The 24,204-nt window shown below is 50.0% G+C and overlaps 1 protein-coding gene and 2 long non-coding RNA genes across 9 annotated transcripts in view; 2 read left to right on the top strand and 1 right to left on the bottom strand.

The window, feature by feature from the left end:
* Nucleotides 1-12,999, bottom strand: part of Rph3a (rabphilin 3A) — a 104,735-nt gene extending 91,736 nt beyond the window's left edge. For 3 of the 7 annotated variants that reach the window (XM_017801763.2, XM_008847500.3, XM_008847498.3), the window contains exons 1-2: nucleotides 12,809-12,998; nucleotides 12,561-12,681 (exon numbers count right to left, since the gene is read on the bottom strand). The gene's annotated coding sequence lies outside the window, so the exon portion shown is untranslated. Of the gene's footprint in view, nucleotides 1-9,159; nucleotides 9,251-12,560; nucleotides 12,682-12,808 lie in introns of all 7 variants that reach the window. The other 4 variants (XM_008847499.3, XM_008847501.3, XM_008847502.3 and 1 more) reach the window with 4 other exon arrangements.
* On the top strand, nucleotides 12,867-17,433 carry LOC103745553. The gene is made up of 3 exons (XR_607760.2): nucleotides 12,867-12,939; nucleotides 15,390-15,524; nucleotides 17,121-17,433. It is a non-coding gene; the product is annotated as an uncharacterized LOC103745553 (long non-coding RNA).
* Nucleotides 17,434-17,525: 92 nt separating this feature from the next.
* Nucleotides 17,526-21,576, top strand: LOC103745555. Its single transcript, XR_607761.1, has 3 exons — nucleotides 17,526-18,042; nucleotides 19,051-19,224; nucleotides 21,490-21,576. It is a non-coding gene; the product is annotated as an uncharacterized LOC103745555 (long non-coding RNA).
* The last annotated feature ends 2,628 nt before the right edge of the window (nucleotides 21,577-24,204 follow it).

Here is a 24,204-nt window from a genome sequence, read left to right on the forward strand (position 1 = left end):
GATTGCTGCTGGATGAAGAAGAGCTGATCTTCCTAAAACAAGGGACTCTAGAGAGGCTGACTAGACTCAGTGGACAGACTTGCACTGGGGAACACTGGGGACACTGACAACCCAGTGGATCTTAACAGGGATGACCGAGTATACGGACTAGCTACAGGGTGGCTATGGGAGGGTGCTAGTGGGGACTGGGGTATAAAGACGATTAAGATTGTTCGAGCTGTTCTGCATGAAATGCACAAAAATAAATAAAGAACTAAAGAAAATTTAAAAAAAAAAGACCAAGCAGGTTCATCAGAATTGGCCAACCGTGCACAGGACAGCTTTGTGGGTGCTGAATCTCCCCCCACCAGAGGCATTTGAGGCTATTTTTGCAGGGAGAGATAAGGACGGGTGCCCACTGAGAAGAACAGGTTGGCTCCCAGAATACCCCATAAACCAACTGCAACCAGATCACTCGGGAAACTTATACTGCATGTTCCTAGTGCTGCCTGATCTGCAGTATAAGATCAGAATTTCTAAGGAAGGGGCTTGAGAATAGGAGACTTTCACTCATTAATTTTCTAACCCTGAGGTGAAGGACAGAGTAAGATCAGCCCCTGGATATCTGTATTTCTCAGATGAGTGTAACTCCCTTCCAAATCAAGGGTCCTCCATTTCCATTGCAGCTGTTTTTACTCACCAAAGGAGGACCCTTAAAAACAGCTTTTAGGAGCTGGAGAGATGGCTCAGAGGTTAAGAGCACTGGATGCTCTTGCAGAAGACCCGGGTTCAAACCCCAGGACCCATATGGCAGCTAACAACTGTCCATAACTCCAGTTCCAAGGGATCTAATGCTTCAAGGGATTATTGAATTAGGAAGATCCAAAGATCTGAGAAAGAGGTTGTAGTAGCTGTTAAGAAATAAGAAGGATGGGAGCTGAAGAGACGGTTCAGCAGTGAAGAGCACTGGCTGTTTTTGCGGAAGACTGAGGTTTGAATACCAGTACCCACAAGGTGGCTAACAATTGTCTATAACTCCAGTTCCAGGGGATCCAATGCTCTTTCTGGGCTCCAAGTGCATTGTATACAGATACACTTACATACATGCAGGCATAACACTCATACACATAAAATTAATTAATTAATTAATTTAAAAAAGAAATAATGATGTGATAACGATGGCTGTAATGGTGATAGTGATGATGGTGGTCATGATAACAGTGGTGATAATGATGGCGATGATAAAGATGTGATGGTGATGACAATGGCGACGATGATGGGGATGAGGATGTGATGGTAATAACAATGGTGACGATGATGGGGATGAAGATGTGATGGTGATGACAATGGGGATGATGATGGGGATGGTAATGATGGTGACAATGATGATGGTGATGACAGTGATGGTAGTCATGGTGATGATGACAGTGATGCTCTCCAGAGGGTTTTGCTCATAGGAACCTGTTTATCCTTTAAGGAACCTCTGAGGTTCCCCCTATTAAGAACAGCATCTTCATTCTATAGTTAGAAAAGCTGAGGTATGGGGAGTTAGGAAATTGGCCAGGTAAGCACAGCTAAAGAGACCAAAGTGGATTTGAACCCAGGCCATGTTGTTCTTAGGACATAATTTTCAACTCCTGAGCTGTATCACTGCCAGCAAGGCTTCATAAGGAGAGCCCAAGCATCTGCTAAAGGCCCAGAGGGGAGAGGAGCAGAGGGAAGGGGAGGGGGTCAACTCTATACCTGGTGCTCTGTGACTTGGAACAGCTGCAGTGTCCACCTGTACCCTACTGGCAGTGCTAAGAGTCCACCTAGGCACCCACCAGGAAAGGTCCTGAGATCACCAGATTCCTGTCTGATTTTTCCCAGCCTGTGAGTGTGTGAGTGCCAGTGGCCTGGTGGATCTGCTGTGCTTTCGCCATTGCTGTCCTTGAGACTGAACCTGCCATAGCCATGAGCATGGGAAAGTGACTCCCTGTGTGACTTCTGTCCTTACTCTGTTAGAGGAACTCCAGCTCTCACACCCCAAAGGCTATTGTACAACGATGGAATCTCAAATCAGTCTTTTAAAACTTTTAAATTCTCTGCAGTAACGATCAGCTAACCCGAAGAGTGTGTCATATACCAGGCCTTGTTTTGGAAAATCTCACAGAACACATACATTAACTCATGTACCTCTCCTTTCTCTATGGCAGATGTGGGAGAGGTACTGTATTGATTCCTGTAGTATAGGTCCGTAAACTGAGGCCAAGAGGTCGGGTCACTTATCGATGGTTCCAAGATGAGCATGCCATGCCTAGAACTCTAGCTGGGAGGTCTGAAGACAGCAGGGTGCATCCAGTCATGGGACACACTGCCTCCTACTGGTCAGATGGTCTAATTGCCATGTCATTCATGCTTTGTGGGGGAGTAGTGCTGGAGGAGCTACCGGCTAAAAATGGATTTCTGCAGACATTTTGAAGTTGCTTTATCCTCATAAATTTTCCAAACAGTGAGCAGGATGAAAAGTCCCTGATATAGGTCAGAAGAAAGAGAGCCAGAAGGCCCATTTCTTTGCTATGAGAATTCAGTATCTAGGTTTGGTGTCAGTGAGGGTCTAGCTTGGGTGCCTGTATCTACTTGCCCCTGAAAGTGGGGATTTGAAGACTGAAGATTCAGGTTCCTAGGAGCCTCAGTGTCCTCATCTGTGCAAAGGAAGTGACAATTGGGCCTCTTGGCCAAGGCTTCTCTGAGGACACTGATGGAGCTCACAAGCAGCTAAGTAGCTAAGGCCATGACTCTGTGGAGAGGCCCATTGGGCAACATGGACCCCAGACTCATTCTCTGCTCATCCTGAAGCTGCAGCTGGGGGTACTGCCACCTCCCTGGGTCAGCGGGTGCTTGAACCCAGAAGGCGGGCTCTTGGTCAGTGCTGTTTCTAGCAAGGGAGTGATGGTGTGCTTTGAAGTCCCCTGGAGGTCCCAGGGGCCTTCATGTTCAGTTGTTGTCAGTAGTCAGAAGTGGCAACCCAGGTCAGTAGTCAGAAGTGGCAACCCAGGTGGCCCCTGGAGAACCAGACTTCCATTTGGTTGCCATGGCAACCAGAGGAAGCATGTTCAGATCTAGAGCTTTCTCAATCCCAGGGCCTAGGGGTGCTCCAAGGGCCCCTCTGGATACTTGAAACTTCCACATTTTACTCTCTGCTCATTCAAGGCCAGGGTGAGCCCTTGGCTGCCACCACTATGTTCTCAGATCCACAGTGAGACCAGAGGGAGACTAAGAGCTGGGGGCATGGACAAGGAGACTCAGGTGGCTCATTCCACAGGGGAGCTCAGAGATGCTCACTTCACCGAACACACAGCCATCGAGTAGCAGAGTCAGTATTCAAACCTAGCTCTAGGCCCTGGTCACCCAGCTACTACATTCTTCTGCCCACTTTGCCCCCTCTGTATACCCTGAACCTGGCATCAGGAATTTGTTTGCTTAATGTTGATTAAGCAAAATAACCAAAATCCAAACAGTGAAGTAATTCTGGCCAGAAAGTGGAGAGAAATCTCAGGGATGTCCTGGGCTAATGGAGAAAATGGAGGTTGGGGGCATGGCTCATGGGTAGGACACTTGCATGGCACATATGAAGCCCTGGGTGTGATTCCCACTGTCCTGGATAGCTTTAGTGTCAACTTGACACACCTGGGTTGAGGAAGCCTTGCTTGGGGAATTGCCTCCATAGAACTGGCCTGTGGCCATGTCTGTGGGGCATCTTCTTGAGTGATGAGTGATGTGGGAGGGCCCAGCCTACTGTGGGTGGTGCCACCCCTGGGCAGGCGGGCCTCTGTTGCATAAGAAAGCAAGCTGAGCAGGGGTCAGGGGAGCAAGCCAGTAAGCAGTGTTCCTCCATGGCCTGTGCTCCAGCTCCTGCTTCCAGGCTCCTACCCTGAGTTTCTACCTTGGGCTCCCTGATGAACTGTGTGACCTTGGATATGTAAGCCAAATAAACCCTTTCCTCCCCAAGTTGGTATTGGTCAGAGTATTTTGTCACAGCAATGAAGAATCAAACTAGGACATCCACCATACACACAAGATTAAAAATATTAGAAACTATGGGGTTCACACTGTGGAGCCTAGAGTAGCAACAGGCTGGATGTATTCTTTTGTTTAGACAGGGTCTCACTATATAGACCAGGCTGCCCTCAAATTCACAAGAGATCCACTGCCTCTGCCTCCTGAGTGCTGGGACTAAAGGTATGTGCCACTACTCCCAGGTATGAATGGATCTTTGTGTTGAGAGGGCAAAGTGAGAAGCCCCAAGACCTCCAGCACATCGCTGTTTGCATAAGTTTAAAGGCCTGTCTGGAAACAACCATCCACAGACAAGAGAGAGACCATTAACAGCACAGAACAGCGAGGGTTATGAGGGGAGCAAGAGGGGCATGGGGATAAGAGAGACCGATTAATAAAACACTGGGAATTAGGTCTATGGGAATTGACTATTGTGTCTCAGGAAATGGAAGAGGACTCGTTGTGCTTCCTACCATGACAAAAAGCCTGCTAACCTAGACCAGGGTCATGGTGCCTCCAAACTTGACACTTGACTGGCAGAAGCAGGAGGATCAGGAGTTCAAGGTCATCGTCAGCTACATACTGAGTTTGAGGCCAGCCTTGGCTCCATGAAACTCTGTCTCAAAAAGAAAGCAAACAAAACAACCTTCTGTTAGCCTACAAAGCACCAGCATCCTCCACAGATAGCTGAGAGGCCATGGACAAGGTAGGCTCCTCTGACACTGTAACTAGAAGGGGATCCCCACCTTCACCCCCTGATAAGCCACTCATTTGTGTGTGTCTGTGGGGGTGGTGTTTCTAAAGTGCTAACCCATTACTAAGAAGACCATGGCCAGATCCCAGACCCCTCTGCAGATACTAGCCAAGGCTGGAGACAGAACACAGTTGTAGACATTCTTGGCTGGGGCTGGGGCTGGGGCTGGGAGAAAACACCAAACAGTGAAGGTGAAGGAGACAGCAGCAGTCCCCTTGGGAGAACAAGCTTGATGCAGGATCCCCTAACCTGCCACAGTCTCTTGCCAGTCCTGGTCCTGCTTTTGACCTTAGTCGCATGCCCAGTGCTGCCCTTGGAAACTAGTGTAGCTGACTGGGAGCCACAGGCAGACCCTGAGTGAGCAGAAAAGTTGTCTTAAGGTCTCCATCTGACCCAGCAGTCTGTGCCATAAGTCCCCACCTTCAGACCTTTAAGAGGATGACTTTGCCAGATACCTCAGTCCTGACAGGGCAGCAACCACTTCCAGGGGCCCCCACGATACCTCTGCCAAGCTTCCCTGTCCTGCTTTGCGATGAACAAGCACAGCCACTCCAACCACAGTGTCTCCTGCAGAGATGGGACCATGCCTTTAGCCTGCATGCCATGGCCACACCCAGCTCTGGGAGAAGACTTCTCTCAGTACATGATGCTGGTCTTGCCTTGTAATGCACTGGCCCCTATACACAGCAGGGCCCCTCTCCATCACAACCAAGGTCCCCAGGATCAAAGCCACCAAACATCTGCCAAGGACAACCCCTGTCCTCAGAATGGGCCCTGACCCATTTTGTTCCCAAGCTCTACATCAGTAAGACCTGTCCACACCACTGCAAAAGATACCTACATCTGCCACCAATTTCCCTGCCTCTCCTGGCCTGGCCCCCACATGACTTTGCTCCTGGTCTCCTGGCTTCCACCTCAGCTTCCATTGTCCTCTTCACTGAGTGACCAGCGCAGCAAGTTACCAATGTCATGAATAGGGTCACAACACTCCTGCTTAAACTCCTGCTGCCCTCATGTGAAGTATTACCTACCCATCATCCTCCCTTGAGGTGTAAGCTTATTCATTCTAGAAGCTTGGCTCTCTATTAAAAAAGAGCCCTCACGTGCCGGGTGTGGTGGCGCACACCTTTAATCCCAGCACCTGGGAGGCAGTGGCAGGCAGATCTCTGTGAGTTCAAGGCCAGCCTGGTCTACATAGTGATTTTCAGGTGGACTGGGACTAGGGAGACCCTGTCCAAAATAAATAGGGACTAGAGAGATAGCTCAATGGTTAAGAGAACTGACTGTTCTTGCAGAAGACCTGGGTTTGAATCCCAGCACCCACATGGTGGCTAACAACCATCTATAACTCCAGTTCCAGGGAATCCGACATCTTCTTCTGTCCTCCACAGGCACTGTACAACATGGGTGTACTTACACACATGCAGACATAACATTCATACGCATAAAATAAAAATAAATAAATCAAAATAAATTTTTAAGCAGCCCGCTGGGTTGGGCACAGTGGCACACACCTTTAATCCCAGCACTCTCGGGAGGCAGAGGCAGGCAGATCTCTGTGAGATTGAGGCCAGCCTGGTCTACATAATGAGTTCCAGGCAAGTTGGGGCTATGGGGAAATTCTGTCTCAAAAAGACAATAAATAAATAAAAAGCAGCCCTCTGAAGCGCCTCCCGGCCACCTGAGCTTCGTGTCCCCTATACCTCCACTTGCCAGGTTCCATGGTGTCCTACCCACTTCTTCCCCCAGCACTTAGCCGGACCTGGAACCATTGCAGCATCTACTTGTCTGCTCCTCACAAGAAAATTCACTGCAGGGCTCCTAGTGCCTAGAAGGTCCCAGCCCAGGGTGCACACAGTCACACCTGAGGATGTGGAAATAGGGGGGCATGAGTCTGCAGACATCAGTGGATCTTCCAGTGCGATTCTGGGATCACGTATATGTCCAACCCACAGATCTGTGACATTCATCCTGGCTTTACAATTCCCCAACTGTTCAGAATCCTTCAAGGATTCTGACAGAGTACCTGAGTGGACTGCAGGTGATCCTCATTCCCCCTGGTAACTAGTGAGTGAGTCATGGATACTTGGCTGGGTGGTCAGTGTCTCCCAGACCTTGATGGAAGATGGAGGAAGTCAGTGCCACCTCTGGATGGGCCACTGGGCCCTGTCTGCCCAGATAGCACAACCCCAATGCTAGGGCCCTTCAAAAGCTGGGGTGCCCCCATTTGTAAAAGAGCAACTCACCCAGAGCATGGAGGCTTTGGAAAGCACTAGAAAGCTCCAGGTATATGGCTCGGATGAGCAGCTTGTCCAGTCACCTGGGAGCTGAGCTGAACATAGAAAGCCTTGTCTCTCAGGAAATCCCTGGGCCTCAGGCAAGCTGGGTTGGTTGAGCTTTGGGGCCTCCTCACACATGGTCCCTTCATGGTCACTCCTGTGAGTTTCCAGGACTGAAGATGGGATAGGGAGAGGAGGAAAGGGCAGGGAGGTGGAGTGGAGGAAAGGGGGGATGGCTAAAGGGGAATTTTAAAGGGTGGGAGAGGAGATAAGGTGCAGGACAGAAAGTCAGCCAGAGAGACAGGCAGGCACTCCAAACCTTCACACCAGAGTGGCAGAGAGGAGATGGGGAGGGGGAGGGGGAGGGGGAGGAGGAATTCAGGGATAGCAGGACCCAAATGCTGCACACGGAACGGAACAGGCCACACGAGTGCTTCCAGCAGGTGGCCTGGGTACCTCCTAACTAATTTCATGTCATCTCTGCTCTGAGAAGCCCCAGAGAGCCTTCCACCCACCATCAGTGGCTGGCACGGATAAGCCGCTTATGTAACACGGATGCTGCTAAAAGCCGCTTCCATTCATAAGTCTCTGCCTGTCACTGTGGAAACACAGTGAAGAGGAAAAGGGAAAAGAGGGGAAGGGACATGTAGGAGAGACGAGGCCAGCTGGATGCACCTGAGCAGGAGCTGAGACAAGGAGGAGAGATTGCCCTACCCTAACCAGACATGTTGGAAGCCATCAGAGGAGCCCCTTTTGACTAGCTGCAGAGGCTGGGCACACCCCAGCTTCCGGAGGCACAGTGTGCTGCTTGCTCCTAGCTTGTTCACTGGGGCAGAGTTGGCCATGGCTCCACTGTGATGGGATTTCGGCTTGTATTATGTCATTAAATCTAAAGGCAGCAATGACTTTGAGGGAACAGTGGTGAGTAGAGACAGTGATCTGGTGCCTGATCTGACAGCACAGCTGGGCTAAGAAGAACTTCCCAAAGTGCCAGACAGCTCAGAGTGTCATTCTGTGCCTTTGACTCTGTCGTGTTAGAACCCAGAGTCCTCCAAGGTTAGGCGGCAGTGGGGACAGGTCTCAGAAGGGAAATGGGAGGCCTGGGCCAGAATTGAGTTCTGTTCAGACCCTTGGGGACGGAAGCCAGATCTCAGCAAAAAGCCCAAGTCTCATCGCACACTTAGAACCATTAGAAGTGACATCTTCAAAAACCTTTACTTAAGAGTAGTGGGAGTTGTGAAAACACAAACCAGGGCCTTGCACTCAAAGTTTGGGGACTGTGAGTTGCCGCTAATAAGTTACCAGGTGACTTTAAGGATTGTGGAGTGAGATAAACCACCAATTCAGACTCATCAGACTCCCCCAGGCAGCAGGAGAAGCTCAGCGCCCAGGAGAACACAACCAGCACATTTGGCCTTTCTTTGCCCTTTGCAACCCTTGCCCGCTGCAGACCTGGTTGATGCAGCTCCTCCTCTGCTGCTTTAAAACCCAAGCCTATCTCTGGGCCTTCTTACTGTAGTATCAACGGCTACTTCTGGTTGCATTAACTCTCCACCTTGCCCACCCCACAGCATCAGCCCCTTAGCCAACGCTTTAGAACAAAGAACTAAGCTTCAGGAGCAGAGTGTCAGTTACTCATGAACTGAGTGTTTCATGGTGACCAAGGACACCTTCCGTACCTGTCTCATCACAAAGACCACATTATGACCACAGGCACTTGCTTTACTCAAGACCCCAAAGGGATTGTAGCTTATTTCCAAGGCTCAGCCTGCTGCCAGACATAGGTACTCAATTAATGTGCATGCATCAATCAATGGATCCCGCTGAGTTCCCATGAGTTCCTCCAAATCCCCACTGATGACTCATCACAATCAACAAACACTAATAGAGCATCTACTGTATGCATGTCTCTGGCTAGATCACAGACCAAAGGCTTTCCCATCCATTAGTCAATCAACTAACATTTCATTGATTGACTGATTCGTTCATTCATTCAAGCTAAGCATCTGCTGTATGTTTACCCTGACTCCCCAGACAGCCTGGATTGTAAGGGCCTTACTTTGCAGCATCTCAGGTCCCCAGGAAGGGAGATAACACAGGGAAAAGTACCTTGGGGTTTGTAGGGGAGCTCAAGTTTTCTGGAGAAAATCCATACTTGAAGCTTATAGGATGGGATGACTCAGCAAAAGCTCCCAGGAACCTGGAGGCACAGAAGACCAAGCCCATTTGGGTAGCAGTCCTTCCCTCAAGCACCTCCCCCCTGGGGCCACCACCATCACTCAGCTGACCTGTGACTTGCTTGTACTCTCAAGTGTGGAAGACGGTCATTGCGCCCACTTTACAGATGGAGAAACTGAGGTTCCAGATCCCCAGCAAGCCTGTCTTCTTTCTCCTGGGTCTCACAGCTGCACCCTGGCCCCATAGGTCCTCTTAGGTTTCTCCTCACCTGACCTTGCCTCAGTCCATGCCAACAACCCCCCACCCCAGAGCACTTCCTGGACAGTACCCGCCCCTCCAGTCTCAGAACTAAGCTCCTGGCAAGCATCAGCTCTTGACAAAGGCTGTGACTATCCATTCTTTAGCTGATATGACTGAGATCCAGAAACATGAAACTGCACAAGTAGAAAGTTCTAGAACCAGGCTCTAAGCTCAGGAGATCTATTTCCAGAGTTCATGGTCTTAGCCACAAAGTTGCATTAACTTAGCACACCTAACTGAAGAAACCCGAGGCTCAGAGAGGTTAAAGAGCTTTGCCTGAAGTCACACAGCCTGGAGCCCACACTACAGCCCCTGGGGGCTGTCGGATGGGGGACAGGAAGGAAGGGCAGTGTCTGCAGTCTCCCCTCCTCCTCTGAGCACAGGAGCCTCTCCATCCTGGGTGGCAGCTGAATAATTTAGATGCTTCAGCTCCAGCCCACCACTACTAGGTCCCGGGGTTTATTTTTATCCAGATTCAGCCACAGCTCTTAACAGAAATAAACCCCACTGCATCAAATCCCAGCTTGTCTGTGTGTAGGACCAGCACCCCCACCCCACAGACGGAAGACAGGCCATATGCTGGCTAGGGGAGGGAGGGTTGATAGAAAGACACAAACTCTCCATGACCAATATGGAGAAGGGGAAAGGACCGAAAAGAGTCACACATATATAGACCACATCTTACAAGCCACCCCTGAGCAGCCACCCATCCAGAACATACTCTCAGGAACAGAGATGGGTTATATACACAGAGCAGGAGGGAAAGGCCAGAGCTAGCTGCTGGGACCCACTCTCTGCCCCTGTGAGATTGTAGTAAGAAAGAACTGTCCACATGTGTCACCAGGCTTCAGCTTCCTGATCTAGTTCAGGCTTGCAGTGTGATGATGAACAAGATAACCAGTCCACACCCCAGGCCAGGATGCAGAGGTTGGGCCATTAGGGCCAGGAGTTAAGGGACACCTCTATATCCATGGTGATGGGTTCAGTGAGAACCCATGCCTTGATATATGATCTTGAACCAGTGACTTTCCCTTTCTAGGGCCACCTGAAAGTTAGGGTTAGAGAGTGACCATGCTAAGTCTTCCTAAAACTCTGTCCCCACTCAAACACCCATAGCAGCAGCTGTGTAACAGTCAGAGAAACACAAAGCTGGAAGGGCCTGGTCACCTAGACCAGTTGCCTATTGCACAATGGGGAAATTGAGGCCCAGAAAGAAGAGTGAGCACTGGGACTCAGTGCCCTGATCCAAGTCCAGAAATCTTTCCAGAAGGCTCTCTCTGGTGCACCCCAATGCACCACTTCAAATGTGAAAGGGAGGAGGGAGGCAGGCTCCTGGCTCTCAGCCACCCCAGGGAGGTGAGACAGCAAAGAGATGACCAGGAAGCCTCGAATCTGGACACCACAAGCCTGGGCTGCTCTGTAGGGCTGGCTGATGCTACAGGACTGGGAGATATAGGCTAAATAATAAAACATCCCATGGTAGCATGATGCTTCCCTGAAGCCTTGGGCTCCCTTGACAAGGCCTCAGGCCCCTAGACCTCCCCACAGTCCAGGGTTGAAGGGTTCACATTCAGTAGAGTGGACCCCAAAGGCCTCTTCACTCCACAGACTGGCCATGGGCCATTCTGACTAGAGAATGTCAAAGTTTAGTGCTTGAAATATCACCCATGGGCAGGTCTGTGGCTCCTCATTTGAGCCAAATTTCCTCACTCTTCATACTTGCGGCTTCCTTGGAGGCAGCCTCCCCCTCAAGGTCACCTGGAGAGGGAAGCCGGACCTTGGCAGAGCATCACATCCTTGGCACTAGCCACCAGGGAAAGTGTCACTCTCTCCTGTGTCCCACCTAGACAGACTCATTTTCCCTGTCCCAACTTATCTCTGAGGCCAGAAAACATCTGGGTGGACCCTGCTGACAGCCCAGGCTTGCTAGTCTCAGGAACTGATCTGTTCTTCCTTCTACCTCCAAGTTCAAGTTCCTAAAGAATTCCTGGTGGGTAAAGAAGGCTGAAGGGGCCTCTGAGAGGACAGTCAGGATGCTAAAAATAAGGACTTTCATTTTCAAAAAGGTAAGATGTAATTAAAGCAGAGAGCATAGAGAAACCCTCTTTTGATAGATCGTAGATTACCAGCAAAAGCATTTTCAAATTAAATGTGAGCTTTGGGATTGAGCAGTGAGGGACCTCCACTTCCCACTCACTAACAGGTTGGTGCAGGCTTTATACCATTGGGGTATCAGAGAAAGAAGTGAGTACAGGGGTACAGGCTGTTGTGGAACACAGGGACCTTTCCCTCAGAACAAGCCATGTCTCCCTTCCTTATGGCAAGTGGGCTTAATAATGGAGCTCTTGTGTCACAGCCACATGCACCCCTCTTCCAGTTTCTTACAGGTGACACCACCTGTGCAAATGCACCATCCTCAGCTGGGCAGGCATCTGACTGCTCCCTTCTGCCTTGTTGACCATTCAAGCCAAGCAAAAGGTGGCACAGCTCCCCATTCTCCCATCTCAGGATAGCTGAGCTTGCAGAAACCACCACAATTCAATTACTCAGCTGGCCTTGGAAGACGGCCCAGTCTAAGCCCATCTTAGCAAGTCCTGGCCAAGGTGCCCAGGGTTAAAGTTCCAATCTCAGGACTCTCTCCCATTTGGTGTTAAGGTGCTCACCCACTAAATCAGACTGCTCACAGGACCTCTGTGCCAAACTGGCCTTGAAGGGTTAAGTTACTCAGAGAGCTGCCAGTCACTTTCCCCAGCTTCTGCCGCAAAGAGGGTAACCTGGGCAGAAGCTACTGTCCTGATTGCATTGCCTAAACATGAGCACATTTTGCCCCCTCCCTGGGCACTGAGCCCAAATCTCATTTGCCCTGGGGTGCCGCTTTATCCCTAAAACACTGCAGGATATAGGCAAATAACTATGGCCATTTCTCAACAGCCCTACCTTCCCAACTACCCTCTGCCCCTCCAGCCCATGCACACACTTAGGGTTGCCATATCCTCTAGCCCATTTGCACAGCTAGGGAGAATGTCACTCACCAGGACAGTGGAGGATTGCAGTGGAATGGGTGAATCGAATCCTTGCCAACTCCCTGCCTTCCCTGCCTGGTGGGAAGACACTGAGTCCCGGTGACTTGATTTGAAAGCTCAGTGAAGGTGCCTGAAAGAAAATCGTGTATTTGACTCACCTAGTCTTCTCAAAATAAAATCAAGGCACCAACACCACACACATACACACACACACGCACACACACACACATACACACACACACACACACACACCCCACCTCTAAATCACGCAGAATGAAGACAAAAAGGAATACTGCTGTCAGAGGAGAAAACTCAGAGCAGCTGGAGTCTGTGGAGAGCGGACGGTGATTCGCCCAGACTGTTCCACATGGATGGAAGGTTTTGCTCTGTGAGTCTCTCTCTTTCTCTCTCTCTCTCTCTCTCCCTCCCTCCCTCCCTCCCTCCCCCCTTCTCTCTCCTCTCCTCTCCTCTCCTCTTTTCTCCCTTTCTTCCCTCTCCCTCTCCCAGCAGTATATGCAACTCAGGGTTGCTGGCAGTAGACGAATCAATCGCTTCCCTGGTGCCCCAATTGGGCTGTCACCACTACGGCAAAAACCCTGTGTGATCCAGAGGGAGGGGCAGCTGCTTCCTGGCGCTGGGGAGCCAAGCCTGCCTCCCACTGCGATTTATTGTGCGGCAGCGCCTGCAGGAGGAAAGGTGGGAGGCCAGAGGGGAGATTGGGTGCCCCAGAGAGCCCAGCGAAGAACGGAGGGAGGGAGGAACCGAGGAACCTGCGAATGGTCAGTCAGCACCACGGACAGCACCAGGTGCTGGTGAAGGGGCTGGACCACCAGGAACCCTAAGAGGAGAGGGGGAAGTTACGGGATGGCTGGAGCAGAGGAAGGAGGGAGGCCAGAGAAAGGGATAGGAGATAGAACTGCTGGACCTCACACAGCCCCCTCACCACACACTTGCTCTAATACTGTCTTGATGTAAAGAAGCTGTAACTTCACAGCCCCTCCTCCAGCAACAATTCCTGACCTTCGCTTCTCTGCCTTCCCAGTCTCTGTGGAAGGGTCTCCCGGTGGCTTTCCTCCTCTAAGACCACCCATGCTGCTGCTTAAATCTGACCTACACCTCAGGCTCCTTGGAATACAGAGCAGGAAAAACGGGGCTTAGGAAAACGGGAGTGTCTGGAGAGCTCGATGACAGTTTCAGGGAGTCCAGGTCAGCTCCATACAACCTTGGAAAAGGCATTAAATATTCCCATATTCTGTATGAAAAATGAAGATGTGACTACATTATCTTCCTTAAGATCTGAAGAACGATGTTCAAGAGGAGCAATATGAAAACCCACGTTAGGGGCTGCTATGACTCCATGATCTACAGCCCATTCTGAGTCAAATATTTTGATGGAGATAAAGGAGTTGACAGCCAAACAGGATGGCACGTGCCAACCTACAGCATGTGCTTTGAGTGGAACAGAGCTGGGAATTTTAGGAGGTCCAAATCAGACACTTGATCCTTGGCCAAAGACCTGTCTCCCCAAACCAGACCGGCTTTCTGAGGCAACATCATTATACATAAGGAAATAAAACTGTTAGAGGGGAAACATACAGTGAGTTCCCATGATGCTCAGAATCCCAGATCTCAGGGGCTCTGTTCCTGCTAACTAGGGAAAGTGCTCATATCAAGGAAAGAACAGGCAAGCACAGACAGGCAAGTCAAGGGTTGCTTGGAACTTCCCTGCAAAGTGAAGGAGAAAGACCCTCTCTTCCATCCAACACATGTAGTTTCACATCCCAGTGGCCTAGCATGAGCTACTGTATTTTCCACTTAATTCTCCCTTTGAGGACTAGAATTTAATTGTCAGGACCTTAGAAACCAAGTAGAGCTTCATTCTATAGATGAATTTGATGGTGATCATGATGGTGATGGTGTGTTCATGATGATCGGTGGTGATTGGTGATGATGGTGGTGGTGGTGGTGGAGATGGTGATGGTAGGGATGATGGTGATGGTGGTGATGATAGTGGTGATGGTGGTGATGATAGCGGTGATGGTGGTGATGGTAGTGATGATGGTGATGGTGGTGATGATAGTAATGGTGGTGGTGATGGTGGCGATGATGGTGGCGGTGATGATAGTGATGGTGGTGGTGGTGATGATGGTGGTGGTGGTGGTGGTGGTGATGGTGCTGGTAGTGGTGATGGTGGTGATGATGGTGATGATAGTAATGGTGGTAGTGATAGTGGTGATGATAGTGATGGTGGTGGTGGTGATGATGGTGGTGGTGGTGGTGGTGGTGATGGTGGTGATGATGGTGGTGGTGATGGTGGTGGTAGTGGTGATGGCGGTGGTGGTGAGAGTGATGGTGGTGGTGGTGATGGTGGTGGTGGTGGTGATGGTGGTGATGATGGTGATGGCGGTGGTGGTGGTGGTGGTGATGGTGGTGGTAGTGTTGGTGATGCTGATGATGATGGTGATGGTGGTGGTGGTGGTGATGGTGGTGCTGATAATGATGATGGTGATGGTGGTGATGGTAGCAGCTACTGAGAACCTACTATCCTCCAGGCATTCTTCCAGGATCTTTCCAATGTGTCATCTGGAGCCTTCACCATGACCCTTAGATGCTGTTTTTATTCTCATTATATAAACAAGGAAGCTGAGACTCAAGTCCTTGTTCAAGGTTACACAGCAAGTGGTTATCACAGTCAAACCCAGGGTTGTGTGATTTCAAAACCTGCACACTGGAATGTCCAGGCCACAATCAAAGGCAGTTTTCAACTTTTTTGAAAGACCTCATTGAATATTTTCTGAGAAGAGTCTGTGACACAAATTCATTCTTCTCACTTTACAGATGGAGAAACTGAAGACCCGAGAGGTTGGAGATTCTGCCTAGTCAAAGACTCAGAAGAGGCAGCACTGAGTACAGAATTGAAGACTTTCAGATGCCAGGGCCTGTGCTCTTACACCTAGAAGAGCCCAGTGCATAGTAAGTCCTCAACAAACATTTGAACAACTATCCAAGAAGCTCACAGAGGGACAAACCTCACACTGGGTGCTGATGGTGCGGTAGAGTAGAAGTAGTTTCCTGGTGTCTCGGTTTCCAGATTCAAGAGAGTTTCTACCTCACTGTTGTTTCTTTGGGCACAAGGCATGCATTCTGGGAGAATCAGTCTTAAATTCAGTTCTTTCTTAAAGAGGGAATAAAATTGCCACCTGTCAAGTGCCTCGACACCCACTAAGTGTCCAGTACAGCCATGTTACTGTCTCCTGTCTTCATGACTACATGAAGTGGGTAACAGCTGTCTAGCTTAGGATGAGAAGCCTATGGCTCAGAGAGGGAGAGTGGTCTCCAAGCTCATACAGACAAGGAGAGTCCAAGATAGGAGTAAAAAATCTCGTCTGTTGAATTCCAACTCTTGTGTCTTCCCCATCCTTTTCTCAAATCAGGTCCCCCAAACCTCCAGGAGATGAAAAGAGGAGGCTTGGATTCACACACACACCCCACAGAGGCTGGTTTCAGCTAGAACAAGTCATGCTTTTAGCTGCTTTTGCATACTGGGTACTTGTCTAAGCCTTCATTGAAACAAGGGTTCTGCAGCACAATTTAAAATAATATGGTTAACACCACCTCTGCATCCTCCCAGGTGTCTGCCCTCTAGGTGCCTTCTCAGGGGACCTCACCCACCTTCCTAGCTCCCCAGTCACTACCTTCAACCCCCTTTTCTTCCCTGAGTGTGATGGAGAAGCTTTCATTCAGAGCCAGCAGCTACTGTGAGCTCTGACAGCCTCCTGCCACTGCAGCAGGGAGATGTATTGAAACCAGATGCCACAAGGCTGAGCCCTCCAGCCTGGGCTGCTCCCTGAGGCTTCATTCAAGCCTGAGCTTGTGAAGAACATTCTGAGCCCTGGGTGCAGCAGCCAGCTGCCTTGTCCTGTTGAGTAGCAGGTCATGACGCTCCCCCCGCCCCAGGATGGACCGTGAAGACTATAACAAATGGAGCTCCTCAGCGCTGGCTTTTCCTGGGCTCTGTATTATTATTATCATAACTCTGTGCATGTGTGTGTGTGCAAGTGTATGGGTGTGTGTTCTACTTTCACCTCTGTTACTGTGATAAAGCACTCTGACCAAAAGCAACTTACGGCAAGAAAGGGTTTATTTCAAGTTAAAAGTCCATCCATCATTGAGGGAAGTTAGGGCAGGAACTCAAACAGGAACTTGAAGCAGAAACCATGGAGGAATGCTCCTTGCTGGTTCACTTGGTCTCAACTAGCTTTCTTATACAACCCATGCCCATCTGCCCAGGGAGCTGTGCTGCCCACAGTAGGCTGGGCCCTCCTGCATCAATTAGTAATCAAGACAGTCCCTCACAGACTAGTCTGATAAAGACTATTATTCAATTGAGACTCTTTTTCAAGGGCTTCTAGATTGGGTCAAATTAACAGCTAATGCTAATTGGGACAGTGTGTGTGTGTGCGTGCGTGCATGCATGCGTGTGTGTGTGTGTGTGTTTAGGTGCACACACATGATTGGGCCAGAGGAGGTTAGGTGTCCTGCTTCTGACTCTGCCTCATTTCCTTACAGGCTAGCTCCTGGATCCTCTTGTCTCCTCTGACGTCTTGTACTTACAGATTTTACGTGAGTGCTAGGGATTCGAACTCAGGTCTCACGTGCATACAACTAGCACTCTTACCCATTGAGCCCTCTCCCCAGCTCCCATGTTCTTATCATAACTTCACCACAGTCCTGTGAGCTTATACTGAGGATTTTATTTCCATTTCACATATGTGAAAACAGTCCAGAGACTTAGGACGACTTCCCAGCACCCATTTAGTTCCTAAGTGGGCCCTCTGAGTCTGTAATCCCATAACGGGTGCCACCCTCAATTATCACAGGCTCCCCCATTTATTTTTTGGTGTTTCTTATTCACCAAACTGCACTTTCCAGGTCTGTGCGGCTCTTGATAATGCAAGCAGTGGAGAGACAGATAATACTTACCTATCTTAGATGATAGGCCAGGCATGGGGTGTCAGGGGGTTCATCCAAGCTGGCATGGCTGGGAGGGGCCCGCATTGACTCCTGGGTAAATGGAAAGGGAACCCATTGCCTTTCTGTCTCCTTGGGGTATGGGCAGTGTGTTAGTCAGGGTTCTCTAGAGGCACAGGACTGACAGAGTGTATGTGGTCGAGAAATTATTAGTCAGCTTGCTTCAAAACAGCTAATAACAGCTGAATCCCACCCAAGAGGAAGAGAACTGGCAACTGCTTGGTCCTTGAGGTTGGATGGAGCCTTAGCAGCCAGAGGAGTCCCACAGTGGCTGTCTCACCCTGGTAGTGGCTCAGCCTCAGCAAGTCCCAATCTGACACTGAAAACCCAGAGGCTTCCTGAAGAGCCACCTGTCCTCAGTCAGCTGGAAGTCTGGAAACATTCCATTTGTCAGCAAAGGAATCAACAGCAGCAATGAGACAAATCAACTTGAAGAAGAGGGAGGGCCAACCAGCAAAAGGTGAGTAGGATAACCTCCCTTCTGCTTCACCCTTTTATCTGGGCTGCCTCGGGAAGGTACCGCCCACATTTGGGGTGGGTCTTCCCATATTAATTAAGCAGTTAGGACAAGTCATCAGTTGAGCCTTCCTACTCAGGGGATTCTAATTTGTGGCAAGTTGCCATTAAAACCAACCATCACAAGCAGCCAGAGAGTCTCAAAGAATGTTCCCATCATACTCTGGAAGGGTGCTGGGTGGAATGACAGACCCCAAAGAAGTCCACACCATGAGCCCCAAAAGTGGGGAGGTGAGGAGGATATTGCTTTAGTGGTAATACGGAGTTTACACGTTGAGTCAGGTAAGGATATTGTAATGGAGGCTTAGCCTGGGTATGAGGGGGTGTCCAAAGAAACTTCAAGGTCTAGATAAAAGGGGGCAGAATCAAGGAGAGGTGATAATGGGGAAGAGAAAGGGAAGGTGCTGGTGCTATGTTTCGGGAATTGGTCATTAAATGGAAGAAGGGGCCACAAGCCAGGGAGTATAGGCATCCCAAGAAGCCAGAGAGGCAAGGAAGGCATCCCCCAGCCTCCTGGGGAAGGGCAGCCACACAGGCACCTTCACTGCAAGACTGGAGAGGGTTGAAGTGTCACAGGGCAGATCTCCAGTGACAGAACTCATCAGAAATTGGGAGACAGAACTGATGAAGCAGAGACCTGAGTTCTGGGGGAAGGGAGGGATTGAGAGCAAGGAGACAGACGAAGGAGGGAAGAGGCTGCTGGGACCCCCAAGGTCAGCCTGTGTGGCCAGACAAGTCCTTCCCACCAGAAGAGGAGCACATCCTGCAGAGCCCACAGCCCCCTTAGGAAACAGCCTAGTAATTACAGAGGAGCCACAGCGGGGCCCAGGGAGACAGATCAGCCCCTATTATTTATTCATCAGTCAATTTGGAGCTATCAGGCAAGGCGCCGTGCACAGTGGGTGTGGGACTTGGACTTAACAGTTTGCTTCTTGGCTGATTTGCTTGCCAGCTGTGTGACCTTGGCCTGGTAGCTGACTTATGCTAAGCCTCAGTGTCTTACCAGAGGAAGTGGGACCAGAATGTCTTCCCCAGCTGCCTCCACCCAGCACACCAGCAATGTCTCCCTGGGCCAATGGCTGAACGAGCACCACAAGTGCTAAGCAACAAACAACAGTTATCATTAGTAAGTACCTCCTGTGTGTTTCTTCTACCCCCAAGGAGTAGAGCTAAGCAGCCTGCCCCAAACAGGCTGCAGGTAGGTATAAGAGTAATCAAATGATCAAAAACTCAGAGGGCCAATTATCAAAGCAAGGCGCTATAGTTCAAACCCACCTTCCCCTACTATAACCTGTGTGACTTTGGGAAAGTCACTAAACTGCTCTGCCATACTCCCTGTCTATAGAGTGAATAAACAGTTTCTCTTTGCTAATCTTTGTAAAACCCTTCAAGGAGGGCCTGGCTCACAGAAGGCCGGGGGTGGGGTGAGGTGGGAGCATATTTATTACTGTTGCCAGTACATTCATTATTTGTTAATGGACAGAAGTGTTACCTAAAGAATGACCTGTGCTACCTTGAGTTCCAAAAGGCCATGACTGGGTTGTCCATGGACACATGCATTCTAAACTTTTAGATGTTTATTTAAAATATTGCATCTCCATTTTCAAACAGAACACAAGCTTTCTTCTGCGCCAATTTATCTCAGTCAATGTAATGTAGGGCAGGAAGAAATTTTATTTCCCTTTTTACTTACAGTACCTCAATACAATTACTTTCCCTGAAATCTGCCACCTTTCCCCAAGGTGTGCTGGATTTGCCTAATCCTCTCCACTTAGCAACTGAACCTCCTACTTAAGCTGGAGAAGCCAGAAGCCTGAATGGTCTGGTCTGTCAGGGCTCTCCTCTCCAGGTCCTCCCTACAATCTGTTTCTGGCCTGTAACTGGTCAGTTACTAGCCATTATTGATGGCTGCCCCTCACTGAGCCCTTCCTCCAATAGCCTGTGCTTTCTGCATCTCCTACTTCCAGAACTTTCCACAGGCTCAGCTCAGCCTAGGGACCAAGACAAATCTGATGTCTGGCCTGTGTTGAGGGGAATTCTTCGAAGCTTTGACATTAGGATCTTTGTGTTGACAGGAAGCTCATGAAGGAGCCATCTGGGGCCTCAAAAAACACAGTCACCAGAGACAGATCTGTCAAGGGTGCAGGGGAGGTAGCTGGCAGGAGCCCCAAGTCTTCAAGATGCTGCTGCCTTGGGGCGATGCTGGGACACTCTGGGCTAGATCCCATCTGAGTCCATAAAGCAGAGACAGAGCCAGGAGAGGGGCCTGGACCTCTGTCTGCAGCGAGGCTGGAGTGGACCTAAGCTAAATTGAAAGGGGGCAGCAGCTTGAGAGGTAAGCTCAGATAGCCGCACGCACTCCGATGAGGCCTGGAGGATGGATAGGGCTGACATCTTCTGGAAGATTCCAATTCCCCACCCCCAGCTTTCTTATATCTCTATGTCCTATCTTTCCACCACATGGGTCCTGAGGATCGAACTCAGGTGATCAGGCTTGGTGGCAAGCACCTTTACCCACTGGCCCATCTTGCCTGGTCCCAAAGATGACCAAGGGAGCACTGTGGAGGGGTGCCCTGCTCTGCAGTTGGAGGTACAGAGTCAGGAGAGAGCATTTCCACTGGTTCTTCAACTCACAAGTCCAATCTCCTCCCAAAGCCCCAGCCTGGCTTTTCCCTGGGAACAAGCCAGAGTCCACCCAGGAATCCAGGACAGAGATCTGTGATAGTCTCCCAGCCATTAGTGTCAGAAGGGAGCGGATGGAAGATTGGTCCCTCGTTTGGTGGCTTAGACACTCACAGTGCACCCAAAAAGGTAACCAAGAAGGTCACTCACTGGCTGTGAGACCTGGAGCAAGGTGCATCACCTCTCTGAGCCTATCAAATGAGAATACAAATAAAACCTACATCATGAGTTGATTGGGGTCTTTCAATGAGATAAAATAATTGAAGGTTTGGTCACCAAGTAAGTTCTTGGGACATTGGCTACTTATATAATTATTCTCATTTCATTAGTGTGTATATGGGAGATGGTGAGTAGGTGGGTGCTGGTGTAGGTGTGTAGTGTGTGCATGGATGGGCGTGCTTGTTCGTACCTGTGCACACAAAGGACAGAGGTCAACTTGATTTATCTTCCTCTGTCACTCTCTGCCTTATTTTTTGAGACAGGGTCTCCCACTGAGCTAGGCTGGCAAAACAACAAGCCCCCAGGATGCACCTGTCTCTGCCCCTCTAGTGCTAGGATTCCAGACACAAGCCACTGCCATGCCCAACTTTTTCATGGGTCCTAGGGATCAGAATTCAAGTCCTTATACTTTTGTAGCAGGCCCTCTCCTTGCTGAGCTGTCTCCTCGGTCCTGAATTTTATAGTTGTTACCCTATCCCCGATATCGCAGATCCTGAATTGTTTCTGGCACCATCTCTGCAAGTGACAGGCCTTGGGAGAGAGAGTCGAGTCCCCGGGTGACTCCACAGAGCAGAGGAGCTACAGAGGAAGCAGGATCCTTTTATAAAGGTGAGGAGGAAGAGACTGAATAAGGTTATGTCCACAGAGAACAGGGAAGCATGGGAGGGAGTTGGGGAGGACACGTGACTGGTCCCTTGTGCCCCAAGCTCTTCCCCACTTCCCTCCTCCAGCACTCACTGCAACATCTGGGGAGCCTCTGTCTTCCCAGGAGCTCTCTGAACTTCTCCCTTATGTAATCTGAACAAGGCATGTGCTGGATAGCTTTAGTGTCAACTTGACACACCTGGGTTGAGGGAGCCTCAATCGGGGAATTGCCTCTATTGGACTGGCCTATGGCCATGTCTGAGGGGCATCTTCTTGATGAGTGATGTGGGAGGGCCCAGCCCACTGTGGGTGGTGCCACCCCTGGGCAGGTGGGCCTGTGTTGCATAAGAAAGCAGGCTGAGCAGGAGCCAAGGGAGCAAGCCTGTAAGCAGTGTTCCTCCATGGCCTGTGCTCCAGCTCCTGCCTCCAGGTTCCTGCCCTGAGTTCCTACCTTGGGCTCCCTGATGAACTGCGTGCAACCTGGGAGATGTAAGACAAATAAACCCTTTCCTCCCCAAGTTGGTACTGGTCAGAGTGTTTTGTCACAGCAATGAAGAAACAAACTAAGACAAGGCATGACAGATAGGCAGCAAGTTTGAGAAAGCAGAGATGGAGGGAGCTCTGACTATGGTCCCCACTTGGCCAAGCAGGGAGGGCTGGGCACAGCACAGCTGGGCACAGGGCCTCTGAGATGGTCTGATGGCCAGGGAGCGGCCTTTTGCCTCTGGTTAGGCAGGCCAGACTCACTGACCAGAAGGCAGCGAGTGAGTTGGTGCATCCCTCTGAAGACAATGGATCACAGCAGTCAGAATCTTGACAGTTACGCACACCTGCCTTTCACCCCTGAAACCTGCCTGGGAATTTCACCTGAGGATTACCAGATGTCCACACTAGACAGATGGGAAATAACCTAAATGTCTAACAATAAGGGATCGTTCCAGTTGTGGGGAGGTGATGCAGTGCCATACCATCATGGACTTTCTAGAAGCCCAAAAAGGGTAAAATCTTTATATTTCAAATGACAAAATCAGGACTAGAGAGATGTCTCAGTGGTTAAGAGCACTGGTGGCTCTTGAAGAGGACCTGGGTTCAGTTCCCAGCACCCACATGGTGGCTAACAACTGTCTGTAACTCCAGTTCCAGGAGAATCTAATGCTCTCTTCTGACCTCCAAGGGCACTGCATGACATGGGCACATTTGAACACATGCAGGCAATACACTCATATACATAAACTAAAAATAAAAAACAATTGAAAAAACCGTATTTTTTGACTATTTAATAAGCTTGGTCCCTCAAAAGAAAATCACACCCATACTGTCCAGCTTCTTGTCTCTGACCAAAGTTCCCCTGATATACCTGGGCGTCCCTGCAGAACTTAGTGGGTGGATGACAGGAAGAAAGTCTGCAGACTCAGCTTGGCACCTTCAGATACTTGGATATTTTGAGCAATCTTGGAAAGAGGAATAGAGGCTGGATTCCCATTCCTTAGGTGAGGATATGGAAGCTATCTGTGAATGGCCACGTGAAAAGGGAGCAGGACCCTGTCTGTGTGATGCCAAAACCAGTGTTATCTGGGGAGGAGAGAGGACTAGGGGTGAATCAGGGCCTGGCACACACCAGGTGAGTGCTCTGCACCTGAATTACACACAGCCCACAGCTTCAGGTTCTCCTCTGAGACTTGGGCTAGAGTCTGATCCCCCTTGTGAGGTGGTTACTGGGGGGCGGGGGAGTGTACATGTATGTCTGTGTGCGTATGGGTGTGAGTGTGTGTGTAGTATGTATGTATGAATGGTGTGTATTTGGTATGTATGGTGTGTGTGTGGTACATGTGCATATGCATGGGTGTGTGTGGCGTTTGTGTTATCTGTGTTGTGTGGCATGTGTGCGTGTATGTATGTGTAGTATGAGGGCATATGTATGCATGTGTGTGGTGCATCTGCATGTGTGCATGCATGTGTGTATGTGTATGTGTTTGTGCATGTGGTGTCATTCCTCAGGAACTGTCTACCTTGGTTTGGAATCCAGGTGTCTCACTGGGACCTGGAATTTGCCAAGTGGGCCAGACGGACTGGCCCGCAGCCCTAGAGATCTGCCTGTCTCGGTCCCCTCAGCCCTGGGATTATAAGCACACGCCACCACTCCTAGCTTCTTTTTTTTTTTTTTTTGTCTTTTTAAAGCAGGGTCTCCCTGTAGCCCCAGCTATCCCGGAGCTCACTATGTAGACCAGGCTGACCTTGAACTCACAGAGCTCCTCCTGCCTCTGCCTCCCAGGTGCTGGGATTAAGGGCATGTGCCACCACGCCTGGCTTCACTCCTAGCTTTTTACATGTGTGCTGGGGATGGAACTCGGGGCCTCATGTTTGTGCAGCAGGCATTTCACCCACCTATCGGTCTCTCCAGCCCAGAGTGGTTAATTTTGACTGTCTACTTGATTGGATTGAGAGACCCACAGGGACACCATTCCAAACCTGTCTCATGGCCTCAGGTGGCAGCTCCCTGGTGTCACTCTGTTTGGTCTCCATCGTCCCATGGCCACCTTCCCTCTGCCTCTGCCACTTG

The sequence above is a fragment of the Nannospalax galili genome, unplaced genomic scaffold (assembly GCF_000622305.1).
Source record: "Nannospalax galili isolate Female #2095 unplaced genomic scaffold, S.galili_v1.0 scaffold120, whole genome shotgun sequence".
Taxonomy (NCBI): domain Eukaryota; kingdom Metazoa; phylum Chordata; class Mammalia; order Rodentia; family Spalacidae; genus Nannospalax; species Nannospalax galili.